Below are 25,234 nucleotides of genomic sequence, written 5' to 3' on the forward strand. Positions count from 1 at the left end.
ATGCTGGGGGGGGGTGAAGTGGTTGGGCTTGTACTTACCAGAGTCCATTCCTCTGTGTACTCCAGCGAGGCCATCAGGATGCAGGATGTTTAGTACCTCTTGCTCCCATGCTGTGAATTTGGGTGGAGTGGGTGGGGGTCCCCCGCCAGTCTTCTGCACTGCGATGTTGTGTCGCGAGACCATCGATCGCACCTTCCCCCGTAGGTCGTTCCATCGTTTGCGGATGTCATCCCTATTTCGGGGATGCTGTCCCACCGCGTTGACCCTGTCCACGATCCGCTGCCAGAGCTCCGCCTTCCTTGCTATGGTGGTGTGCTGAACCTGTGAGCCGAAGAGCTGGGGTTCCACTCTTATGATTTCCTCCACCATGACCCAGAGTTCTTGGTCCGAAAAGCGTGGGTGCCTTTGTGGTGCCATGGGGTGGTGTGTATGAGGTGTGGGGTGGTGTATGTGATGATGTGTGTGTTGGTGTGTGGTGCTTTGTGCTTCTATGTGGTGTGTGTGATGTTGTGGTGTGCCTCTGTGTGTCTGGCTCTCTATTCTCTGATGTGTCTCTCTCTCCTTCGTCTCTGGTTTTTGTTGGTAGGGGTTTGTGGGTGATGTGGGTGTGTGTTTTAAATGGTATTGGATGTGTGGGAGTGGTGTGTGTATGTGTTTCAGGTGTGTGCCTTTCAAATTGTCCAATGTGGTAGGGGTTTGGAAAGGTGTGTGTATTTTGACCGCGGCGGTGTGTACCGCCAATGGAATACCGCGGTTGAATGACCGCCGCGTGGATTTGCGGGTCATAATGGGATGGGCGTATTTCTGTTGGCGTGGCGGTGGAGGTTTGGTCTTCTCCAGTTTACCGCTGGCCGCTGATATGGCGGACTGCAGTGGAGGGCGGATTTTTGGAGGTTTTGCAGTTGTGGGTCAGAATGTCCGTGGCGGCTGACCGCGGCCGCAGCGGTATTGTGGCGGCCTTCTGACCGGCGGTAAGCGGCTTTTACCGCAGAGGTCAGAATGACCCCCTAAATGTGCTAAGATTTTATAGCCATATAAATTGTTTACGTACTAGGATGTCTGTTAGGCCTGTCAGTCTTAGGGTGGTCTTGCTGCAAACATTTTTCCTTACTCCTCCATTTTTTGCTGATCTCTGTCACCCTGTGCATGTGCTCACTCCCTAAAAACATGGTAACATTGGCTTACGCCCCAATGAAACATGAAATTCCTTAGTAAAGTGGTACTACCTGTATCCAGGGCCTGGACATTAACTGCTAATAGTGCGTCTGCAGCACTAATTGTGCAATCAACTTAAGTAGCCCTTCAAACATGCCTAAGACTTGCCATTACAGCCTGTGTGGGCAGTTTTAAACTGCCATTTCAACCTGGCAAAATAAACCTTTTGCCATGCCTAAACCTTTCTTTTTAATACATATAAGTTGCCCTTAGGGCAGGCCCTACACAGTCCATATGGCAGGGTGAAGTATATTTAGAAAGTTGGACATGTGCTCTACACCAGAGCTGGCCTCATCCATAGGATAACATTGGGATGTCCTATTACATTTATTAGGTGACAACTGTAAAATGAGAGCAGGTAGGAATTTCAAGTTTGGTGTCTTATGAATTGTCATTTAAAATACTTTTAGTGGTAAGTAAATGTTTTCAGAAAGTTGACATTTTCTGGTCCTAACCATTTGCTGCCTGCAACCTGTAACCTGGGCCACATGACTTGGTGTAGTTGTCAGACGGTGTTTGTGTATTGCTCCCTGACAGTGAGACAAAAGAGAAATAGGGGTTGGTTAAATGAGCCAACTCTGACTTGATGAGGGGCAGAGCCGGCAACTACCATACTTCCACATCACAAAGCCTCAAAGCAAAACTGCAAAGCCAGGTCCTCCCTGGACTAGAAACCAGCATCCTGGTACCTGGGTCCATCCTTTTATTTTGTGATGTTGCTATGTGTGTCCTAACTGAATGGCCAGATGTGGGCCCCTTGCTCGCTGCACCATTGGATTTAAGCTAGCCTGGCTGATAAGGGGGTGATACCCCAAAACCAGTCCCAGAATGCTTATTTTCAGTCCAGGAAGGACCTGGTTTGGCAGTTCAGGCTGGGATGTTCCCATTGGGATTAGGTCAAGACTGATTTGCATATAGCTGGATCCAAACTGGGGTGACGTGGAGAGCAAAATAACGATGGATTAAACTCAGATCTGTGACTGGGGCTGAGTGTTTGACAAGTTTCAACACTCCACCAAATCAATTTATTTTGTGATGTTGCTATGTGCGCCCTAAGTGGGAAGGGTATGCCCAGATGTGGGTCCTGTGCTCACTGTGCCATTGGATTCAAGCTAGCCTAGCTGATGAAGGGTGATACCCTGAAACCGGTCCCAGGATGCTTGTTTCCAGTCCATAAAGGAGCTGGCATGGCAGTTCAGACTGGACTGTTATCATGGGGATCAGGGTCAAGATTGATTTGCATATGGCTGAGTCCAAACTGGGGTGGCATGGTGAGAAAAAGAACAATGGATTAAACCGAGCTCTGTGGCTGGGGTTGAGTGTTAGAAAAGGTTCAGCACTCAATCCATCATCCTTTTGTGTTGTTAAAATTGTTGTAAGTGGGAAGGGTATGCCCAGACGTGCGTCACGTGCTCACTGTGTCACTGGATTCAAAGTAGCCTGGCTGATGAAGGGGGATAACCTGAAACCAGCCCAGGATGGTTGTTTCCTGTCTAGGGAAGACCTGGCCCAGTAGTTCGGGCAGGACTGTTCCCATGGGGAACAGAGTCAAGACTGATTTGGATATGGCTGGGTCCAAACTGGGCTGTCTTGGTGATCAAAAGAACAATGGACTAAACCCAGGTCTGTGACTGGGAGGTGAGTGTTTGGAAAGTTTCAGCACTCCATCCATCATCCTTTTGTGTTGCTAAAGTTGTCCTAAGAGGGAAGGGTATGCCCAGTTGTGGATCCCATGATCACTGTGCCACTGGATTCAAGCTAGCCTGGCTGATGAAACTTAATACCCTGAAACCAGTCCCAGGATGCTTGTTTCCGCTATAGGGAGGGCCTGGTCTGGCAGCTCGGGCTGGCCGGTTTCCATGGGGAACAGGGCCAAAACTGATTTGCATATTGGTGGGTCCAAACTGGGGTGGCCTGGTGAGCAAAAGAACAATGAATTAAACACAGATCTGTGACTGGGGGTGAGTTTTTGAAATGTTACAGCACTCCATCCATCATCCTTTTGTGTTTCTAAAGTTGCCCTAAGCGGGAAGGTTATGCCCAGACGTGGGTCCTGTGTTCACTGTGCCACTATAATCAAACCAACCTGGTTGATGAAGGGTGATATCCTGATGAAGGGAGTCCCAGGATGCTTGTTTCCGGTCCAGAGCGGACTGGATCTGGCCTGGCAGTTCAGACCAGATCTGTGACTGGGGGGTTAGTGTTTGAAAAGTTTCAGCACTCTGTCCATCATCCTTTTGTGTTTCTACTTCAAAGCTGGCACCAAATATAAATATGGCTTCTTCAAACCCAACTCTTCAGTATGCTTCTGGATCTGTGGAAGACTCAGAAGGACTGCTGTGCTGCTCTACTGCAAGAAGGACTGCTACTCTGCTTCCCTAGTGAGAAGGACTGGACCTGCATCTTGAACACAGGCCCACCAGAGTTACTCCATGGGCTAGTTGGCTGACCACCTGATCAGAGCCTGAAGACCAGAAAAAGCTCCAACCACCTTGTACCCTGCACCTGGACTCTCTCTGCTATAAGTCTTTCCCCCCCAAGTGGTGCCACACCAGTCCTGGACCATGAGATGTGGGCCTGAAGGTGCTCTGCCAACCAACCTGTTGTCTTGTGAGCAGAACTGATACAGTGCAATACATACATTCGCAGCCCCATATTGGACCCACAGCTGCATGACGCAGAACCTAGCATTGCAAGCCTTATGGGCAGGTTCATCGGAACTGCTGCTATGTGACACATCTTTGATGTAGGACCCTCCATCGCACCCCACAGTTTTTCAGAACTGCATTTGTGAGATCCCTCCTCAACAGGGGATCTTGCTTCACCTTACAGCCAGGATTAAAGGTACTTTGTTCAGCGGGCATAACTTGGTCCTTGTATCCGGCCTGCGCTCCATCAAGATCGGCCTTAACTTGAGGCTGTGGCCCAGTCCTGCATGACCAGATAACCACAGAGGGCGCTTTGTGCACCTATGCACTATTTTCACTGCATGTCTCTGAAACTGATTGCTTCTTTGTTGTTTTGCTATCAAATAATTTATTACATTTTACTCTGTTTTTCTAAATTTGTTTTGATTTTTTCTTGTGTGAGGTTTTCATTGCCTTACTGTGTGAGATGCTGACAAAATTATTTTATGCATTGTATCTTTCTGCCAAGCTAATAGAAGGTTGAGCACAGGTTAATTTTAGTTTTGGTTGTGTTTCACTCTGACAAAAATTGTGGCTGCTGTGAACTCACCAAACCCAAATCCAGCGCCATCGACCCTCCTCACTCGCAAGACCTCTGCGACTCCCTCTCCAGCCACTTCCACCGCAAGATTGCAGACATACATGATAGCTTGTCCCCCACCATCACCACCACTGACACGGCCAACCCCACCACACCCTGCCGCACCAATGTACTGAGCACCTGGACCACCGCCAACGATGAAGAAACCACCAAAACCATGAGCACCATCCACTCAGGCTCTCCAACAGACCCCTGACCCCACCACATCTTCAACATGGCCAGCCAAATCATCGCTCCCCAGCTCGGGTCCATCATCAACAGCTCCTTCGAGACCACCACCTTTCCAGATATTTGGAAACACGTCAAAGTCAACGCCTTGCTCAAAAAACGCAAAGCAGACCCCGAAGACCTCACAAACTACTGACCTATCTCTCTAGTCCCCTTCCCCGCGAAGGTCATAGAGAAGATAGTAAACAAACAACTCTCCCGCTTCCTGGAGGACACCAACATACTGAGGCCCATATTTATACTTTTTGAAGCACAGCGGCGCAAACCACAGGTGTAAGTCATTTTTTTTTACGCACACCGCAGCGTCAAGTCGTAAAGCAAAACGACATTAACGCAGCGGAAATGACTGTGGGTCGATTTACGACACATCACACCAGATATGCTGCGTTTTTTGATGCAATAGCGTCAAAATTCTCCGTGAACACAGCCATTTCAGCAGAGGAGAGCCAAAATGGATCCCAGATGCCTGTACAGACCCCAGGAAGAAGACAACAGACCAGGAACCAGCCAGGAGGACCCACACAAGAACCAGGACACTTTTAAGAAGAAGAAAAAGTGTTGCTTCAGTGCTGAGGAACAGGAAATTCTGGTTAAAGAGGTAACGGAACACCAGCACCAACCAGCACCAACTGTTTTTCACCTCAAAGTTGCCAATCAGTAGGAGAGAGGCAATATGACAACAAATTGTTGACAAGATTAACAGTGTGGCAGAAGTACGCAGAACAGTCATCGAGTGCAAGAAACGCTGGCATGACTGCAAGCACAGGACCAAGGAAAAGATGGCCAGGAACAGGAAGGCAGCACTGCAGACTGGAGGTGGGAGTCCAGCACACCAGGAGGCCCTGGACCACATGGAGGAGGTGGTCGCAGCTGTCATCCCTGAGGAGATCGTCACAGGGATTCAAGGACAAGACAGCGCAGACTACCAGGAGACAACGCACATGCAGGGTAAGTTGCATGGGGAATTAAAATGCACTAATGTCCACTGTAAGCAGGGCGGGGGTACCGACCTCAAAATGCATGGAAGTCATCATATACATGGAGTGGCATGGGTAAAGGGGTAAGGCATGGGGGCATGGCCTGCACAGAGAGAAGCTGGGGCACACCATTACACTACACCAACAACAGTCCCATGGGGGCATGCTGCCATGCCAATGATGGAGCAAAGGTAAAGCCATGCCAGGAGGGAAGGGCACAACGTCAAACTGACATCCCGGCACACGTCAGCCACTATACCCCCTACATTAACTAGGGCCCAATTAACAACCTCTAGTCACACTGACAACTGGAATGTAACAGTGACACCAGTTGCCACTACCACCTCCGCTCTGTGTGCAGCTCAAGTAGCCAATGGCAATAACTTCTCCATGGATCATACACACCTAAATTAGAGGGTTGAGGATGACAACTCCAATAATCCCCTGAAACCAGACAAAGGCTCCAGTCCTGTCAAATGTCAATGCCCATAGTTGCCGCAAACATCAGCCAATGTCATCAACATTAGGAGCTACACAGCACTAAGGTCACACCCATGCTGCATATGTCAGGGTCCATCCTGTGCCTGGGTCACAATGTAACATCCCAAATGTCATACTGCTCAGACAACAGCATTGAGGGGGAGGACACGTGTAACTGGTCACTGAAATACACCTGCACAGTCAGAGGAGGAAATAGGACACTGCTACGACTATCAGGGCAATCCAATGTACCACACATTCCCTAACATCAGCTGTACACATTTCTAATGCCAACATCCATATCGTGCCATAACAATGCTATGCATAGGATACGCTACATGTCAACTACATATAAGTGGATGTGAAAGATCAGAGACTGGGGCAGGTCCAGATTGTTAAGTGTGCTGCTAGTGCCATCAGAGCCCCACAGCCAGTGAAAGGTCTCACCATGAGAATGGATGTAGATGGAGGCCTGAGTTGGACAAGAAGGTGGCAATTCACTATTTGGCCTAAAACAAGACTAGAGGAGATGATGCTGAGAAGTCCAATAACTTAATACAATACATGTGACATGCAGGTGGGCCATAGGCCTGGGAGAATGCCCACCTGAAAGACTGGAGCAATGAACAGGAAAAAAGATCACAATGTGAAATCATCACAAGGCAGGCATGTCACATCACAAAAGCCACAACACACACACACACTAATTGCACCCCATTTCATTTCAGAGGACGATGGATCTCCTGCGGATATGCCTGTCCCGGAATACCCTGATGACATGGATGACGAGCTGACAAACATTCCCCAGCAGACCAACCAAGATGTCTTTGGAACCCTCCAGACCCCACTTTCAGTCACAGAACAAGCAGCCATCACAGAGGATCCACGCACCACCCCAATTGTAAGACCTGCCAGCTCCAATACAGCTGAGGACTCAGACGACACAGGCACCAGCTTTGAGAGAACTGTAGTTGGGGTACAGCGGGAGCTGGCCAATGAGGTGCGGGTGGGGATGCAAACCATGGCAGCCAGCCTAGAGGGGGTGCATTTGTGCATGATGTCATCTGCAGATCAGGCAGCAGCTATGCAAGCCCTAACATCCATCCTGCAAGGACTACAAGAAACTGTCAAGGAATTCACCACTGCAGTAAGGGAGTTGCCACAACACCTCGCACCCCAAACCTTCTACTGCATGCACAAATGCAATCATGACCCCATCAGGGCCGACCTGGCTGCCTACCATCGTGATGTGGCTGCTATTCTTAAGAATCAGCAGATCTTCCTTGCAGCAGTACTGCTGTTAAGACCTTCACAGGTAGCAGTGACCGGGATGTCTGACTCCACATCTTCTAACACTGAAGTGTGTGTTGCCCCTTCACAACCACCACCACCAAGGACAGAGGAGGCAACACACACATCAGAAAAAGAAGACATGGAACAGATCACCTTCACAAGGAAAAGTACCCGGAAGCACTAGTCCCTGCCACATGGCCAACTATTACCAAGGTCCAGCGTTTTGTAACATGCCAGTGCCAACAACTGCACTCAATGACTGTTCTGCAAACCACTGTATATCTTGTCAGCCTGCCCAGTGCTTGTCTCTCTCTCACTCATTGGCAAATCCTGTCCCTCTGCACTGTCTGACACATCACCCCAGCATGTCAAAAGCATTTTCCTTTACCCCTTGTGTAGGATCACAATGGAAGATGTCACTATAATGGACTCACAATCATGGACAATGTACATATAGCACTACAGCACTTTTCAATAAATAGCACTTACACAACAAATTTGTCTCTGTGTAATGTGACACATCAACTGTGCAGTAGATAACTGAAATGTGCCTCCTGTCAAATAACGTAGCTTGTCAATACAACTGTCCTGAAATTATCTAGTCAGATAAATTTGCACACTGGCCAGGATTGCATCATACTCTGCCCTTCCTGAGGGTAAAATCTGATGAAGTGAAAAACCATACACCATCATGCTGTGTTGGACAGAATAATGCTTCCTCAAGGGATATCGAAGTCATCAAATAGTGGTAGCAAAATGTTGTCACCATGCAATAATAACACATTTGACAGTGCACACAAATCTAAGCAAACACTCCAAAAACTGCATGAATGAAGGTGTCTGAGTTTACATCCAAATAGGTAATCATGCTGAACAGTGTCACAAATGATCTATGTGAGTCATGAAGACGATACTACAAGAGTGCTTACGACAACTCACCTTATAAGGGTGTCCTTGAACATCACACTGCAGTCAGACCTAAAACTGTTCCCCCAATACCAAATCTGGAAGCACCGTTTGTGACTTAGAAATCATACTTATTGACAAAAACATGTTGGGATCCATATTAACTGTGATTGGTGGTTGCAACGAATGGTAGGATCTTTGCAAGGTAGCTCTGGGGTAGCTGCCAATCTTACAGCTCAGTTGGGATTTGTTCGTAGCATAGGACACAAATGTAATAGAACCAAATTCATGAACACTAATGCCAAGGCCCTGATCAACAAGCATTTAACACATACTGTAAAGGGTTCACTATATATTTATTAAACGGTAATCACAGAAGACGAAACTGAGGGAAAAGTCTTACCTACCCTAATCTACTCTGACTACTCTTACCCACAACTGTCCCTAACTAACCTAACCTAAACTTACTTATCACATGTAACGAAACGTTCTAAACATCAACCCCCCCTTATGAGACGGGACACATGGAGGACAACAGATACTAACACATACTATACTATCCTAAACAAATATATATTTTTTTGTATTTTTTTTATATTTTGTTTTAATGTTTTTTTTTTTTTAAACACAAGAACCCCAACATAGACCCCCACCCACCCACCCACACACTTAATAAGTAAAAATAGAAAGATTCAGGAACCCCCACCCACTAACACTAACTAAACTAACAGCCTATACTAACCTAACACTAAGCCCCCTAAGACCACTAAGTATGAAAACAAGGAAAGAGGAGGGAGGGGAGGGAATCATGTCCATATCCAAAAGTCTAGAGGTTGGCCCTCCGGACGGTCCGCTTTATGGACCGCACACGCCTGTTCATATGTCGAACATCACGCTGCAGGTGACTGATTTTCCGTAGCACACAGTCCATTTTACGTTCCATTGCCTGGAAAGCTGCAGGGTCAACTGTAGCTGCTGGGGCAGTCTGGGTCCCGGCAGAGGATGTGTGGGGGCGTGTAGAGCCAATGCCTGTGGGTTGCCCTGAAGGTGTTGCACTGCTGGGGCTTGGAGCAACTGCAGACGTTGGGACAACAGTCCCAGCTGTGGGTGGTGTCACCTGGGTGGAACTGGTGGTTGTGCTGGTGGTGGCTGTGGTGGGCAAAGTAGGGCTACCCTGTGGGAAAGCCCTCCATGCTCCGGAGGCCCTTTCATTCCGGTATCTTCGGGCCATTCTTCTGAACCCCGACTCTACCAGCAGGATATGTTGGTACCTCATGGCCCGCCTCTGGAACTCACGGACCTGGATGGGTGTCATGTTCGCAGCTGTGAAGACAAAGGCAAACAATTTACATTAGGAACTGCATTTTGTGAAATGGCACAAGAAGTAAATCAGACAGTACATCTACTGTACTTGTAACAGCTTATATCACCATACAGATCATTGAATGTCCCTGAGGAAGTACATGGCAGGCCAGCCTACAAAGTACAAAGGTCAAATCACACATAGCACATCCAAACCCTACAAGATGGGTAACAACTGGCATTGTTAACTTGGCATCTGAGTTCTGCCAGTTGTCAGCTAACAATCATGCTGCACATCCTCCGCCAATGCCTGGGCTACAGATGTCAGTGTACGGGATGGAAATCTAAAGCTACATGGTCTGCTAGTTGAAATTGGACTTGCTAGTATAGTACTCATGTGCCATACCTGCGTGTGTATACTAGGTTCCAACCCAACATTCACTTATTCACATGTATGTGTAACATACTGGTAGCATCAGTCCTAGGTACCCTATTCACAAACCCATGCCTGTGTTTGAGGGGGGGGGAGAAACAACGAACAATTCCAAACAACATGGACACCCAGGAGCGTATAGAAAGCTTGACACGTGTTTGGCCCTACACACACACCACAGTTAAGGTCTATCAACAATGAGAAGACAGCAAACCCTTGACCAATCCTAGCGCCACACATGTCAGGAAATGCAGATCTTGGTCCACATCATATACTTCCAGTAAGGCATGACTTACAACAGACACAGAGTTTCAAGAACACCCATGATCATGATTTGCATGCACACCTAGGCCATTGCACTCAAGTGCCACATACTTGTAGCACTACATGTGGAACTACATGCTGCTAGGAAGTTCAACCTACATTTTAATAAGTACTTTGGTGAATAGGGAAGTAGAAGTCTGTTGGAAAGCGATTTGCAGTACCAATCTGGGAGAATGTGTGTCTGACAGGCAGACTAAATCTGAGATGAGTTCCAGTGCGACTCTTGTTGATACAAGTGTTATCCACATGACTCACCCCAGTTCTCATTGCAGGGCCTACAGGAATGACCTACAATCCCTAGATAATGCAATAGGATAAGCATTGGCCAACTCAAAAATGGTGAGAAACTGAAATCCCACTCATGGAACAAGACAAATGATTGGCCAGCGCATCACACTTTGCTATGTGTTCAACACACAGGATTCCATCACACATCACCAGCAAACAGAACACATAACAGACATATCAACACTTACTGGAGTGGTCGGGGTCCTCAAATGTAGCCACCTCTCCCACAGTGTAGGGTGCTGGTCCACCTGTAAGGCATGGAAGGAAGAAATGTGCTCAGAATCTGTGCACTGACCAACAATTTGAAAGACAAAAACAATATGTAAGCTGACATAAGTAATGAAAACCATTCAGACATGCTGATACTGCATCTGATATATCACGGCCAACATGTACATAGCATGGGTCTCCTGTGACAATTACACACATATCTGTACACATGCAGTGGCCCTAACTATCATGTGGTGGCAAACATGCTCCTTCATTAGTGAGCAGAAATAATAATGGTGTGTAATCGTCTCATCATGTGCATCCAAGAGAGACATCCAAAGCCTGGTTACTTGAGAACTGCATTACCAGTCAAACAGCTTATGTGGCCATGACACATTTATGACACATAGGTACAATGTACAGAGGGTCAGGGACTTTTGTAAGCCCTCGTGTTGTTACAGTTTCTTCATTTGATGTGGCCCAGCAATGGTGATTTGCACCAAACATAGAGATATGAACCCATGTGAATACCTTTGGACTGCCATCCCTAATTGGAATGTGGCACAACAAACTCCAAATACCAGTGTAAGATGTTAGCTGAGGTCACCTTACACCTTTTACCGATGTTTTCAAATCCAGATCTGACATGTAACCAAAAAGATGAAGGACCACAATAATCCCTAATATTCATAGAACTTCCAAAAACGCTTTCCTTACACACTCACCAGACACACATGAGACATATGTCTGGGCCACATTGCTATCATCAATTGACGTGAAGCCAGCACTAATTTTCGGCATCATGTAGTGTTTCTAAAGTCAGTCTAGCTATTGCGTCAACAAAGGTTGCCAATATTTTAGTAAATATATACTTCACTGGCAAATGTAACCTATATAGACATAATTGGCTCCTATTTTGTGTTGCTGTCTGACACAAAGGCGGCACCAAATTACATTAAGCAAAAGTATTCTGTAAGTTTGCAGAGCACGTGCTTCCTGACAGCTAGCAATTGTGGTCCTTCACATAGTGCATTAATGACTCTGTATGTTTCCGCAGCATTCCACACAGTCAGCAACTTAGCCGCCGGATATTGTACAAATCATCTGATGTCACTACAGAGCTTTTAATTGTGCACATTTACATGATTTGTACTCACCAACAGGGCCACTAATCACTATTCCCAGGTGGTCCAGCAGATCTTGTTCCCTGGTGATGAGGTCAGCCCAGCGGTGCTTCAGCTGGTGGTCATTCCTCTGGCTCCCATACACGCGCTGCAAGTGATGCAGCAGCTTTCCTGACCGGATTCTTGGCGCCTCAGTGTGATACCCCTGTATCACCCTGGCCCCTGCCTCGATCATGAGTGGGAGGAAATGGCACACCAGCCATATAAACCCCCCAAGCTCCTCCTCACCCATCCTGCCAAGACGTGGCCTACCCAACATCTCAGCACTGAAAAGGGGAATAGGGGATAAAGAAGAAGAAAGGAGGAAAGGGGTAAAGTAAAAGTACAAAGTAAACTTAACAACTAAAAGAGCCCAACTATCCCCATACTAGCACTACCCACAACAGACTCCCACAAACAACAAATACACTACAATACCGGACAATTGTAAACAAAACACACTCAGACAGTATACAACAACAATATTTATTTCACAAAGTAACAAGTAAGATAGCACACAGGACACCAAAGCACAAAATCACTGGACAACACTCTGAACACAGTCTAGAAGATTCACAGACTGCAAAGTGAAAGTGAAAGTAGACCCACTGTACATAATCTGTAAACAGGATATCCTATTACATCACTTTCTGCATAAAATGGCCACCATTTTTATCGCTATGCATCATATTTTTTCACGCATACAGATTGTGCGTCATATTTTTCGACGCACAGGAGTGAAAATTAGGCCGCATCCAAATAATAGTAAATAGTCTTTAAAATTATTTGGATGCTGCCTAATTTTCACTCCTGTGCATCGAAAAATATGACGCACAATCTGTATTGGTGAAAAAAATATGACTCATAATGCTAAAAATGACAACATTTCAGTGCATGAACTGGTTTTGGGGATTTTTTCTATTTTAATGTTATGTTACATTTGGGACACAACTGAGATAGGCTGATTGCACCCACTTTGGTGTTGATGGTGTATGTTCACATGGGAGACATCATACTGCAGAGGACCATGACCCGCTACTTCCTTAACAGGATTTTGACGCTTGGCTGACGCACTAGATAGCCATATGTGTGGCCTACATATATGTATTGCACAATTTGGGCATGTTTGGCATCAGGAGAAGATAGCAAGGTGACGCACATAAGTACAATACCTCAATGCCTATGGCTCAATGTGTGTGCAGTGGCTACTAATGTAGTTGTTGACCCAGTGTGTGTGCATCACAAGATGTATTATTGCAAATATGCTTGTATGAATGTGAAGTCAATGTGTCCAAACCTTAGATGCAAGTCATTGTGGAAATGAGAGAGGACATGTGTTAGTCATACATGCAGCAACATCCGTTGTGTGCACTTCCAAGATTTTGGGTAACGTAGACACCACAAATGGAAAAGCATGCACCAGATAGATGGCAGACGCTTGTTCATGTCAATGGTCCATAATTTCACCATGCCATGTCCTAGATTTTTGGTAACTGCTTCCTAGGCACTTGTTGGTGAATCCCACAGTGAGTCAGGCACATGCATAGACGAAGTGGGTACCATGTAATTGGCCCAGACAGCCAAAGGTGAACCATAAATGTATTATGACGCCACAGTTGAGGTCATATAACTGAGCCACAACTCTCCAGTGGCTGTGGTGGACCAGCAGACGAGGCAGCACGTGTCCACATATTTCCAGTGATCAATTGCACAGAGGTGTCTTGTTCATGTGTGTGCTCCAATGTTGCTCCTGTATATTTTTAGAGGTGTATGTTGTCACAGTTACGTCCAGGTCTCATCATGAGTCAGTGGCAGCTATTCCTGTATCTACTGAGTATCCTTCGGAGATCAATGTGAATAAAGTCATTGAGGACATGGGAACCTACATGGGGATGGTCCCACCCTGTCACTGAAGACGTGTAATGAGACTGTCAACAGGGCAACCTTGGTGTGCTGAGTGAGATAATGTCTCAGGTGTCATGTTCCGGCAGGTGTCATTACAACATTTGTACACAGGTTGGCCTCTGAAATTCCCACTGGATCTGGGAAAATCATAGCCTCTGTGCTGATTATTCTTGCAGCTATTCACCGCGCACGGCCCATCAATATGTTGTGAGCAATGTGATTCAGCGTGTGAACTGTCAGGGTCCTAACATGTGTGGACTTTTCATGGACATTATCACAGGTTGCTGGTTCTGCTGGAGGCACTGTACTCAATCCCTGCATACGGCCCTGGGACACTATCGCACTTTGTCGTTCATGCATACATGAGACCCAGACAAGGGATGGGCCATGATTTTGGTATTCAAAGACAATTTAACAAATATGGTACAATTAAAAGGCAGATGATGCTATACAATGTATTTGGGTATGTATTGATGAAGCACATGACAAAATACCCTCTGAGGAATGAGAGGTTTGGTAAAGCACGTGTGGTACAGATGTAGCCACAGGGAATCTTTAGGTTAACGCACAGACAGGTGCCAGTCAGGCTGACAGGATGCAGGGTCAATCAGGATCCAGCAATTTCACAAGTTACATAATCAGTGGTCTGACTAAAACTGGTTGGAGGAGGAACAAGACAGTTGACATTTAAAACTGTGTATGTCCTGTGTTTTTGAAGGTGACACATGAACCCAAGGGCTGTGTTACACGGTTTCATTACTAGCAATGCATAACGGTGTATTTGACAAAATGGCAACTTCTATGATGTTCCAGGCATCAGCAGGGGCAGTGCATGTTGAAATGGGGGGTGTGCATGGAGGTGATCACAGGTGTGTGCTGCATCAGTTTATCACAAGTCCTGTAGGTGAGATTTGAATTCAAATGGCCAACAGTACCTTTCACAAGGGAAGCAATCTACAGGTGATAACAGGGCTTAGAAACTACAAAACAGTGTATTAATTGACCTGATGTCCATGCAATCAGATGTACTATGACAATGGTATACCATAGGAAAGGGTGTAGCACACTGGATTACTATTGTTAGTCTGTGTGTGTAGAGGAGGGAATATCGGGGTACACATATTACTATTCCAGGGACATCTTCAGACAGGTGGGTTGTGACCAGTTGCATGGGTGTGTCAGGACTTAGGAAATGGGCTGACATGTACATGAAATGGTATGTGCGCAATGCTTGTCATATGTGTGGCACTTGTGCTGTCTATGTTCTGCTTATATGGAACTCTAGTCACAGATAGTCCTTGCAAAGATTGGATGCAGTTGGACTTACTGCTCTCAAGGGTCTGGTCATACATTCCTGTTACCGATGCAATAGCACATCAACTGCCTCATGTATGAGGCTTGTTTTCCCCTTATTGAGTGATGGTGTCTTAGTTGTGTGCCATATGTTGCGATGAACCATGTTGCCAACATGTATGTGTGAAATAGGTGTGGTCCTCTGCTATTGCCCTTCAAAGGTGAAATGTACAGGATATATGTCATTTACAGTGTGTGTGTATGTGACTGTTGTATGATACGCATCACAATTGCTCTGGGATTTTCTGTGTCCTGATCAGTATATCATCTATGCTCCATGAGGCAACACTCTTATTCTGATAGTTAGAGATAAAGGTGAGCACAAATGATTAGCCAGACCATGATATGGTGATTATTATTGGTGTTTATTTACATTAGTTAATAAAGTGGTGATGGTGATTATTTTTAAAAGAAATTTTTCACGACATGTCGGCGCCTACGCACTCCAGCAGCCGTGTTTTGTTGTTCCCCCTCATGTTGCAGGCCACCATCCTCCTCTTCCTCCTCTTCAGGCATGTGTGGCTCTGGTTCCAAGAGGGGAATGTTCCTTCTTATGCAAATGTTGTGCAGGATGGCACATGTTAGAATGATCTTACAGACCATTTCAGGGGAATATAGGAGGCTACCACCAGTGATGTCGAGGCACCTGAATCTCGACTTGAGGATGCCAAAGGTCCTCTCGACTATGCTGCTTGTCCTCCTATGTGCGTCATTGTAGGCATGCTCTGCTGCAGTGCTTGGGTTGCCAAATGGTGTCATAATCCATGGCTGGATCCCATACCCCTGATCAACTGAAAGAGAAAATGAATGGAATCATGTTGATGTAGCTTGCCCCATTGAAATCACCTTGCATGGCAGTAGTTGTCTTGTGTTGTCTGTGACTCTTTTGTGTTATTGTGTTGCATCCTAGGCTTGGAGGATGTACCATCTGCATTGTGTTGTTTCCTTGGCTGAACGAGTGTTTGGCTGCTGACCGGTTGTCAGCAGTATGTTTTGGGATTTGCAGTACAGTGTGCACTCCCTAGCATTGTGACTTGTGATACAGGTGTCCCTGTGTCTTCACTGGGGGTGAGATGATAGTTCCATACACAGGTTCAATTTGACAGTGTTGTTAACACGTTCATATCAATGTACCCTGGACATCACATACCTTTAGACTTATACAATTGATTAATGTAAACATATTTGAGATGCTTACATTTTGCAAGGTGACATTTAGGCAACCCACTCCAAATGTTGTGACCATTGACGTCTTAACATTAGGCTGTACACTAATTTCAGATGTGTGACAGGTTCAATGGTGACCTATGAAACATGGCTAGCGATGTCACGACCTCAGTGTGTTCCTGTCGACATGTTGCTGTTGTGGTGTATGTGTTGTGTGTCCTAGAGGGTTGCTGTGCAGTGTGTATATAAGTAGGTTTTTGTACTTACCAACAAGTACTCCATTGCCATACCATCCATCCTGGAAGTGTTCATTGATGGTGCTGTGATGGAAGATGAATGAGTCATGGACACTCCCAGAATATTTTGCCACGATGATGGTGATCAATCCTTGGTGATCGACAATGGCCTGCACATTGATGGAATGTGTGTGCTTCCTGTTGAGGTAGAGGTGTTCAGTTGCAGCAGGTGGCACAAGGCGTACATGTGTGCAGTCGATTGCACCAAGGACGTGTGGGAAGCCACTAATGAGGTAGAACCCCTGTTTTGTTTCCTGCTGCTTCTGCAGTGTGTTAGGGAAGAAGATGTGGCGGGGTGTGAGTCCCATGATGGCATCCAGTACTTTGGGCAAAAAGGCAGAGAATGATGGCTGTGATATTCCGGCAACCAGGGCACCAGTTGTTTGAAAAGAGCCACTTGCCAGCATGTGAAGTACAGCTTGGTTTCTGTTGAGATGGTGCGGGGTGTCAGCAAGTGGGTGGCAACTGTGGCTCAACGTTTCGCAGCAGCTGCTGAATGGCCTGCCAGTTCAACCTGTACCTCTGGATGATGTCATGTTCCCTGAGGCCATGAAGGGTTGTTCTGGTGCGGAATATCCTCTCCTGCCTACTGCGCTGCCTTTGGGGTCCCTGCTGGTGTTGTGGTAGCTGCGGTTGTTGTTGCTGGGCCCTGCATCTGCGTGCATGCTGGATGAGAAGCACCTCCATGTCTCCCTTTTGCTGCTCTGCTGCTCTGCTGTTGCTTCTGTGTGTTCCGATTAAATACAGGTGTGTTTGCCCCATTTTAATGCCTGCCCTGACCCAGGCGTTAATTTTTTTACGCAAATCGGGCTGTGCGTCATTTACCGGCTCCACCTACCGACCGTGCGTAATTTTTGCCCGAAAGCATAAATACAACGCACAGGCGTTTAAATCATTTTTTGGGCGGGACCGCCTACCTTGCATATGATTAACACAAGGCGGGTTGCCACATCCAAAAAATGACGCACACGGCGGGATTTTGACGTCTGCGGGCTCAGGCGTCAAAGTTTAAATATGGGGCAAGGTTTGCGCTGAATGTGTGTCAAACTTTTTGATGCACATTTGGCACAGAAGGAGTATAAATATGCCCCTTAATGTCTCCCAGTCTGGATTCTGCAAAAACCACAGCACGAGACCACCCTCATCGCCTGCACCGACGACATCAGGACCAAACTTTACAATGGTGAAACCATTGACCTCATCCTTCTCGACCTCTCCTCAGCCTTCGACACCGTATGCCACCAAACCCTTCGCACACGCCTCTTCGACGCCGGAATTTGCCACAAAGCCCTCGACTGGCTCACCTCCTTCCTCTCCAAAATAACCCAAAGAGTTTGCCTCCCCATTCTGGTCTAAAGCCACCAAGACCATATACGGAGACCCCCAGGGATCCTCACTCAGCCCCACCCTCTTCAATATCTACATGGCTCCACTCGCCAGCATTGTCCGACCCCGCGGCCTCAACATCATTTCCTAACCCGACGACACCCAACTCATCCTCTCCCTCACGAGGAACCCCTCTACCGCCAAGAACAACCTCCACACCAGACTTCTCGCCATCGCTAATTGGATGACAGCAGGCCACCTCAAGCTGAACTCAGGAAAAACCGAGATCATCATCTTCGGACCCAACAAGTCAGCATGGAACGACTCATGGTGGCCGGCCGCCCTAGGACAACCCCCATCACCAACCACCCACGCACGCAATCTCAGCTTCATACTAGACTCATCTCTCTCCATGACCTAGCAAGTCAACGTCATATCGTCCTCATGCTTCAACACCCTCTATATGCTCAGCAAGACCTTCAAGTGGATTCCAGTAGAAACCAGAAGAACGGTCACCCACGCCGTCGTCAGCAGCAGACTGGACTTCTGCAATGCCCTCTACCCGGGGACCACGGCCAAGCTCCAGAGAAATCTTCAGCGCATCCAGAACACCTCAGCATGTCTCATCCTCAACCTCCCTCGCCACAAGCACATCTCCGCCCACCTCAGAACCTTACACTTGCTACCCCTCAACAAAAGGATCGTCTTCAAAATCCTAATCCACTCTGACAAAGCCCTCCACGACACCGGACCGGCCTACCTCAACGAACGACTTGACTTCCACATCCCGACACACCTGCTCCGCTCCGCTGACCTCGCCCTTGCAACAGTCCCTCGCTGTCACGACTCACGTGCTGCTTACGCCTGCAATCCGCAGATCGAGTGGCGTGGGTCTTGAATGTTCGGCTTTGGCCCAGAAAGGGGCGACTCTTTCTGGTAGCCACGGTGCTGTAGGCAATGGAAACGCCAAGAACAGACCGTGCCCTTCAGAAATAGCGCCAGAGGGGAAAAACCCCTAAAAGGGGAAAAAACCTCCAAACAGAAAGATTCCTGAAACAGGAACAAAAGAACAGGAATCAATAGAGGCAAAATGTAGGTATACACAGAATTGACGAGATCCAGAACCGAAAGGCAAAGAATCAGGAGAGAAGACACTATCAAAACAGAAAGTGTTGCAGCGCAAGGAAAGGAAGAAAACACATCCCTTAAATACCATCAAACAGGAAACGACCAACAGGAAGTAAAAGGACACCATCTTAGATAGGGAAAAGTACATAGAACAGAATAGAATAGGAACCATAGAGAATAGGGAACAAGGACTGGTGGGAAAAAAAAGGTAACATGGGAAGGGGGGAAAAAACATAAAGGAAGGTACAACCAGATGACCCAGGAAAAGAAGAAAAGAAAAGAAAAGAACAGGTAAGAGGGGTCAGGAGGGACAAGAAACGCGGTGCACAGAAGCAGAGCGAGGCCTCATGCCAAATCTGGGGCCTCGCAAGGTACACAGTAGACTTGGGGCGCGCCGCGTCCTGCAGACGCGTTGTGCGGCCCGAGCCGAATGTTCGGCTCACGCCGCACCACGTGGCGCGACAGTAGGTCCCCCCCCGAAGGTCCAGGTTTGTGTGGAAATAAACGGTGAAAACGATGAATCAGAAGAGGTGCGTGAACAGAAGAAGCATCTTCCCAAGAGCATTCACTGAGAGGATAACCCTTCCAATGAATCAGATACTGAAGACGTTTGTGAAAAAAACGAGAGTCACAAATTTCTTGTACCTCATATTCAGGTACATCTTCCACTAACACAGGAGGAGGACAAGGAAACTGACGAGAGTAAGGGTCAGGTACGTAAGGTTTGAGCTGGGAAACATGAAAGACTAGATGAATTTTCCATGTACGAGGCAAGTGAAGACGGACAGTGACAGGATTAATCAACTGAAGGATACGGAAAGGCCCGTAGTAGCGAGGTGTGAACTTATTCTGAGAAAGGCGTGAGGGCAAGAATTTGGATGAAAGCCAGACTTTATCTTGAGGGTGATAGTCTGGAGTGTTCTTACGTTTCTTGTCTGCTATTTTCTTCATATATCTCTTGGTGTTTAATAAATTGGAACGAATTAGTCTATGGATTTGTAGAAGTCGTTTGGAAAGGGAAGTAACCGCAGGCAGAGGAGAGGTAGACTGAGGAGAAGTAGGAAAAGGGGTAGGATGATAGCCATAAGAACAGAAAAAAGGAGTGACCTTGGAGGCACTATGGACAGTATTATTGTAGGAAAATTCAGCAATAGGGAGATAAGTGTTCCAGTTGCTTTGGGTAGAATTACAAAAACAGCGAAGGTATTGCTCTAATCCTTGGTTCAGGCGCTCGGTCTGTCCATTTGTCTGAGGATGGAAACCCGATGACAGTGCTATATTGATATTTAGTGTCCTACAAAAATATTTCCAAAACCGGGAAATGTACTGAGGTCCTCTGTCGAATACAATGGTATGTGGAAGTCCATGGAGACGGAAAATATGGTCGATAAATATCTGGCTTAGTTCTTGGGATGTAGGTAGCTTTTTCAGGGCAGTGAAGTGAGCCGTTTTAGTAAAGGAATCAACAGTGACCATGATAACCCGGTTTCCTGCTGATGGTGGGAGCGAACACATGAAATCAGTAGAAATGGTATGCCAGGGAGCTGGTGGAACAGGCAAAGGCTGTAGTAATCCTGCAGGTCTGGTACGGGGAATCTTGACTTGAGCACATATGGGACAAGCCTGAACGTATTCTTCAACATCCGGCTTCCAGGTAGGCCACCAGAAAAATCACGAGAGAAGTTCTTGTGTGGCCTTGATGCCTCTATGACCAGCAACCGGCGAATCATGGCACATTTGTAATGCCTTTTCTCTAACTCTGTTGGTAGGGAGGAACAACAGATTCTGATAATAATAATATCCTTGTCTTTTACATATAAAGGGTTTTAGTTTCTCTGCTTCGCGGTATTCCAGTTGTACCTCTTCCAGGAAAGACTGAGCTACTCCAATGATCTTACTAGGTTCAAGTAGATACTGAGATGGGGTAGGAGTACAATCTGGATAACGGCGAGACAGAGCATCAGCCAGAATGTTTTGGGATCCAGGAATATAGGTGATGTAAAAATCATACTGACTGAAGAAAAAGGCCCAACGAGCCTGGCGACTATTCTGGCATACAAAATTACGTAAACATTGTAGATTACGATGGTCTGTTCTCACCTCAAAAGGCTCCTTGGAACCCATAAGAAACTGTCTCCATTCTAGGCAGGCTGTTTTCAGAGCTAATAACTCCCTTTCTAATACTGAGTAATGTTGTTCTGATGTGGAGAGTACATGGGACAAATAGAAAACAGGATGTTCAAGACCATCATCTTCTTGTTGTTGGAGTAAGACAGCTCCGATGGCTCTTTCGGAAGCATCGGTAACTACAATAAATTGTTTGTTGGTATCTGGGTGTCTCAAGATGGGGGCTTGAGTGAAGGCCTTCTTTAAACCTTGAAAAGCTGTTTCAGCCGCCTTGGTCCAGACAAAACCTTTCGTTAAATTTTCCTTCTTTAAAGTGTGAGTTATATGGCTGGTTTGTTTCGCAAAGTCTAAGATGAACTGCCGATAAAAGTTTGCTAATCCTAGAAAACATTGTGTTTCCTTAATAGAAGAAGGAGAAGGCCAATCTAGAATGGCTTGTACCTTTTTTTGGTCCATAGCTATGCCGGTGGGACTTAAATGATAACCCAGATATTTGACTTCCATCTTGTCGAACTCACACTTTTCTGGTTTACAAGATAGTTGATGTTCCCGGAGTCTTTGAAGGACTTGTTTCACGTGGGAAGAATGGAGCTCGGGACGTCTAGAATAAATAAGAATATCGTCTAAGTAAATTACAACTGTCTGGTTCAAAAGGTCAGAAAACACTGAGTCCATAAATCTTTGGAAGATTGCGGGGGCATTAGTGAGACCAAAAGGCATAACCTTGTACTCAAAATGACTAAATGGGGTCCTGAAAGCTGTTTTCCACTCGTCTCCTTCTTTAATACGTAAAAGGTGGTAGGCTCCCCGTAGATCCAGTTTGGTAAAACGTTGAGCCCCTCTGACTGCCTCTAGTATATCCTTGATGAGAGGCAAAGGATAACGATCTTTTATAGTTATCTTATTCAGGCCTCGAAAATCCAGGCAAGGACGAAGTTCCTTTGTCTTCTTGGGTACAAAAAAGTGAGGAGCCCCTGCCAGAGAAGACGATGGAACAATAAGACCACTCTGTAAATTTTCTTCCAGATACTCCTTTAGAACTTCCTTTTCAGGTTCCGTGAGGGAATACATCCTCCCAAAGGGAACGACAGTTCCAGGTTCCAAAGGAATAGCACAATCGTAATCTCGATGTGGAGGTAACACAGGTCTGGATGGTTTTTGGAACACATCTTGAAATTCTAAATAGTGTTCAGGGACTCCTTGGACAGTATTGATGGAATATCCGGTAGTACTTTCAGTAGGTGTTAACCTTTTCGGTGACCAATATTTGTCGGAAGCAAAACAGTTCTCATGACAAAACTGGGAAGACAAGGAAATAGTCCGGGTGTCCCAATTCACATACGGATTATGTCTTATGAACCACGGAATTCCTAGAATGATGGTATGGTTGGGGGATGATATAAGATCAAAAGAGATGTGTTCTTGATGGTTACCAAACTGTAAACTTAACATCAGGGTAGTAGTATCGACTGGACCAGAGGATATCAAGGATCCATCCACTGTGTGCACTTGTTTGGGAATTTCTTTGGGTTGTGTTGGAATTTGTTGAGTAGTGGCCCAAGTTTTATCCATGTAAATACCACTAGCACCACAATCTAGTAAAGCCATAGTTCTTTCTTGACGGCCGTCAGGTAGCTGTAACATGACAGGTAACATGAACAAGGATGTGGTATTGTCCTTAAATGAACTGATGGAAGGTATAGCCGATGATCCCGTCCCCTCCCTTCTTACAGAGGACGGGAAGTGGCGTTTCCCGATGGCCTTTGAGGACGTACAGGGCAGGTACGAAGCATGTGACCAGCAGCACCGCAGTACAGGCACAATCCTTTCTTGCGTCTGTCTTCCCGCTCGCTACCGGAGAGCGGGCCTCGAGTAGTATCCACTTGCATGGGTTCCCCCTCTATGTCTCTAGCAGGAGGGCGAGGTTCCTCAGAACGATGCAGATAAACCTGTGAAGTGCTTGACTGGGAAGACTGTCTACTCTTTCTCTTCTCCAATCGTCGTTCTTGAAGACGGTACTCGATGGAAAGTGCTTGATCCATCAGACCACAAAGATCTTCAACTCTGGTGGAGTGTACTAACTCATCTTTTATTTCTTCTTTAAGTCCTCTGCGAAACAAAGTCACCAGAGTCCGTTCCACCCAGGTGGTCTCTGCCGCTAGCTGACAAAAATGCGTAATATATTGAAGGACATCTTGTGAGCCTTGGTGGATGTCACATAAGGCTTCTTCCGCCGAGGCCTCCAATCCTGGACGACTAAACATTTGTTTGAAGCGATTCACGAAGGCGGAATAGTCCGACAATACCGGGTCGTTGGATGATACCATCGGGGTTGCCCAGGCCAAGGCAGGACCAGATAAGGCTAACCCACCTTTGTCCTGTCATGGGAGAATTGAGTAGGTCGGAAGGTGAAATACACCGTTAGTGCATCAAGGAATTCACGTAGTTTGGTTGGTTCACCGGAAAAACGAGGAGTAGAGGCGGAGATAGTCGGAACATCGCCACTGCGGAAAGCCAAAGCCTGTCGTAATGCAGCATTCTCATTGCGTAGTTGTTGCAATTCCTGAGCTTGTTGCTGAATTGTTGTCAGAAGAGATTGATCAGAATCTGCAGCAGCCGCCACTGTATCATCCATGGTGTTAGAGGACGTCGGGAGGATTTGGCGCTGCAATCTGTCACGACTCACGTGCTGCTTACGCCTGCAATCCGCAGATCGAGTGGCGTGGGTCTTGAATGTTCGGCTTTGGCCCAGAAAGGGGCGACTCTTTCTGGTAGCCACGGTGCTGTAGGCAATGGAAACACCAAGAACAGACCGTGCCCTTCAGAAATAGCGCCATAGGGGAAAAACCCCTAAAAGGGGAAAAAACCTCCAAACAGAAAGATTCCTGAAACAGGAACAAAAGAACAGGAATCAATAGAGGCAAAATGTAGGTATACACAGAATTGACGAGATCCAGAACCGAAAGGCAAAGAATCAGGAGCGAAGACACTATCAAAACAGAAAGTGTTGCAGCGCAAGGAAAGGAAGAAAACACATCCCTTAAATACCATCAAACAGGAAACGACCAACAGGAAGTAAAAGGACACCATCTTAGATAGGGAAAAGTACATAGAACAGAATAGAATAGGAACCATAGAGAATAGGGAACAAGGAATGCTGGGAAAAAAAAGGTAACATGGGAAGGGGGAAAAAACATAAAGGAAGGTACAACCAGATGACCCAGGAAAAGAATAAAAGAAAAGAAAAGAACAGGTAAGAGGGGTCAGGAGGCACAAGAAACGCAGTGCACAGAAGCAGAGCGAGGCCCCATGCCAAATCTGGGGCCTCGCAAGGTACACAGTAGACTTGGGGCGCGCCGCGTCCTGCAGACGCGTTGTGTGGCCCGAGCCGAATGTTTGGCTCGTGCCGCACTACGCGACACTCGCATCCAACACACCACAACCTGGAACTCCCTCCCCACCAAACTATGCAAGACTCAGGACCTCCTAGCCTTCAGAAAGCACCTCAAAATATGGCTCTGAAGCACCCATCCCACCCCAGCGCCTTGAGACCCTACCGGGTGAGTAGCACGCTTAACAAATTATTGATTGATTGATTAAGTCGGATTTCACCTGCCTCAACCAGTAACCCAATTTACTATAATGTCCATATGTTTACAGCTCAACCTGATGGACTGAATATTGCACCAATTACTGTATAAGTGTGTTGCGCCCTCACACGAAAAAAACACATATCATCAACCCATTTCACTTAGTGCATAATCACCATCACAGAAGCCTACACCAAAGCAAATTTGTGTCTAAAGCAACAGAGCACTGAGTCAA

Source organism: Pleurodeles waltl, chromosome 3_1 (assembly GCF_031143425.1).
Source record: "Pleurodeles waltl isolate 20211129_DDA chromosome 3_1, aPleWal1.hap1.20221129, whole genome shotgun sequence".
NCBI classification, from domain to species: domain Eukaryota; kingdom Metazoa; phylum Chordata; class Amphibia; order Caudata; family Salamandridae; genus Pleurodeles; species Pleurodeles waltl.